The 3,254-nt window shown below is 39.8% G+C and overlaps 1 pseudogene; it reads left to right on the top strand.

Annotated features, from left to right (window-relative positions):
• Positions 1-1,822: 1,822 nt before the first annotated feature.
• LOC101591489 lies at positions 1,823-2,837 on the top strand (annotated as a pseudogene).
• Positions 2,838-3,254: the final 417 nt, after the last annotated feature.

Genomic DNA, 3,254 nt, shown 5'->3' with positions numbered 1-3,254 from the left:
AGGAAGAATGTATGCAATGTGTTAATTATTGAAATTGTCCTACCAATTTGGTTTGAAACTGTCTCATTGCTATTTGTTTCTCAATAAAATTATGGAAAAAAAAGAATGGAAGTTCAAGTTCAAGGTGTGACAGGTCTGGCTCCTCTGGAAGATTGTTAGGGAAATCCTCCCTGCCCCTCTTCTAGTTTCTAGTGGCAACTGGCAAGCTTTGGTGCTTGCTGGTGACTAGATGTATCACTTTGCCCTCTACCTTCACCTTCACATGACCTTCTCCCTAGGTAGGCATATGTGTCTAACTTTCCTTTTCCTATGGAGACACTGGTCATTGTATTAGGGCCCACCTTAAAGAGTTTATTTTAACTTGGCTATCTCTGTTAAATGCTTGCTACATTGCCTAGCCTGGACTCAAATGTCCCAAAAGTAATATGTAACTGAACCTGATTAACTGTTGATTATTCATCACAAGTCATGGGGTCTGGGGAGATAGCTCAGTAGTCTAAGTGCCTTCCTAGCTAGTGCAAGAACCCAGGTTTGATCCCTGGTACCACATGCCATGCTGCCCTGAAACCAGACATGATGGCATATGTCTGTAATCCCAGAGCTGGGAAGGTTGAGGCAAGAGGATCACTACAAACCTAAGCTGCAAAATGAGACCCTGTATCAAATAAATAATTAAATAAATAAGATTTTTTAAAGATTTAAGTAAAAAGAATCCATGAAGGTCAGCAGACAGTGGAATGACATTATTAAAGTGCTGAATGAAAAATAGCAATAAAGTGCTGAAGGAGGGCCTTGTGATATCTCTGCATTAGAGCATGTAAAAGACTCTTCAATCCCTAGGAAAAAGAGGAGGAGGAGGAAGAAGGAAAAGAGGAAGAAAAAGAAAAGAGAAAGGAAGAAGGAGAGGCCTGGGAAGAGGAAAAAAGGAAAGAGGAGGGATCTAGAGAGGTGGAGAGAGGAGGAGAGGAGAAGAAGGAAAGGACAGTTAAAAAAAAAGCTAATGAAATTTGTCAGAAATATAGCTTCCCTACAGAAAGGCTAAATGGGACAGGTTGGTAGCTGAAGGCTATAATCCCAACCCCCTGGGAGGCTGAGGCAAAAAGACCATGAATATGAGCCCAGTCTGGGCAACTTAGTGACTTAGTGGAACCTCATTTTAAAACTATAAAAAAAAAAATACCTTGGGATTTTGCCCAGTGGGAAAGCCCTGCATTGAATCCATAAATTGTCCATGGTTGGTGATGCTAAAAGGTGCACTTACTTGTACTCCCCAACTCCTCTACCCCTGCCCCATCACATGGTTTCTCCTCCCTCTCCCTCCAGGGGTGTGACTAACTACTTACCTGCTTTCCACAAACAGCTTGAAAGCTCACTGAGAGCAGGGCTCTTTGACAGACATCTCTGTTGCCTCCCTGATGGGCAGAATCAATGCTAGTTGAATGTAAGTAGAAGGATTTCAAGAGAATGAATTTACAGATAACTAAGGGTTGGATGTATTACTGAATAGCATTACTACCCAGGTAAACATTCACTATAGTGTCACAAGAAACCCTTTTAAAAATTATTTTAAAGAGTAAAACAGGGAGCTGCTGTGGCTCCCCTTGCTGGGCGATAGGTATCTATGGGGCACCCGCTACCACCACTAAAACTGGCACTGCCACCGCCACTGTGCCGCATGTTGTTTCTATGGCAAGGAGGAGGAGGAGGATCGCAAGTTCAGAGACACAAGTACATAGATAAAGGATAAAGTATTTTATGTAACAAGTCTTCAATCAGGTATAACATTTTGATGCTTGGCATGTAGACTTCTTTTGTTCTCACTATGCCAGCAGCAACTGTAGATCATAGCCAAAGAATTAGTGAAGTTTGGGCTTGTAACTTGGATGAAGAGATGAAGAAAATTCATCAAGTTATCCGAAAATACAATTATGTTGCTATGAACACCGAGTTTTCAGGTGTAGTTGCAAGACAATTGGAGAATTCAGAAGCAATGCTGACTATCAGTACCAACTGTTGCGGTGTAATGTAGACCTACAAAAGATAAGTCAGCTAGGACTGACATTTATGAATGAGCAAGGAGAATACCCTCTAGGAACTTCAACTTGGCAGTTTAATTTTAAATTTAATTTGATGGAGTACATGTATGCCCAGGACTCTATAGAGCTACTAACAATGTCTGGTATCCAGTTTAAAAAACATGAGAAGGGAATTGAAACCCAATACTTTGCAGAACTTCTTATAACTTCAGGAGTTGTCCTCTGTGAAGGGGTCAAATGGTTATCATTTCATAGTGGTTGTGACTTTGGCTATTTAACTAAAATCCTGACTAACTAACTTGCCTGAAGAAAAACTTGACTTCTTTGAGATCCTTTGATTGTTTTTTCCCATCATTTATGATGTGCAGTACCTCATGAAGAGCTGCAAAAATCTCAAAGGTGGACTACAAGAAGTTGCTGAACAGTTAGAGCTGGAATGGATAGGACCACAACATCAAGCAGGATCTGATTCATTGCTTACAGGAATGGCCTTTTTAAAAATGAGAGAAATGTTCTTTGAAGATCATACTGATGATGCCAAATATTGTGGCTATTTGTATGGTCTTGGTTCTGGTTCATCCTATGTACAGAATGACACAGGGAATGCATATGAAAAGGAAGCCAACAAGTAGTCATGACATGAAATAGTCCTTCTATTTTTATTTTATTTGAGCTACACACATGCTTGTATATAGGTTTTATCTCTGGTTGAATCCCTTGAGAAATAGGTAACAACCTCTTACCCCTTCCCTTTTCAGAGTCTATTGTATTTTCTGGCATTTAGTACTAAGTATGACTGCTCCTTTCTCGGCTCTTACTAAATAGAAGTACATTCAGGTTAAATTTGGCCTTTATTTAATATACTTGTTTGCAAGCGTGTGTGATGGAGGGTGGGGAAAGCTACATTGCATTGAATAATTTGATAAACTTCACTTCCTTACGCTTGGTTTTGTTTTCCCTTTCCTAAATTAACTAGCACTGACTGTAATTTATTTCCCTGTTTCATGTCTCCCATTCTGCAGTTTTAGCTATTTGAGATTGTGGACCATCAATTTTGCACCTTAGAGAGTGATTTCAATCCTCTGTTTTATCAGAAATTGTGGTTAGGTAGAAAAATGGCCATCTGCCAACTTTATACAGTATTTACTTGTCTCTGACCCACCGAATATAGCACATGCAAACTGTTGATTCAGCAAGACTAACTAAAAAGAAGACAGA

This window comes from Octodon degus, unplaced genomic scaffold (genome assembly GCF_000260255.1).
Source record: "Octodon degus isolate 3935 unplaced genomic scaffold, OctDeg1.0 scaffold00031, whole genome shotgun sequence".
NCBI lineage: Eukaryota > Metazoa > Chordata > Mammalia > Rodentia > Octodontidae > Octodon > Octodon degus.
The sequence above is the reverse complement of the archived record's forward strand: the minus strand, read 5'-3'. Positions and strand labels throughout refer to the sequence as shown.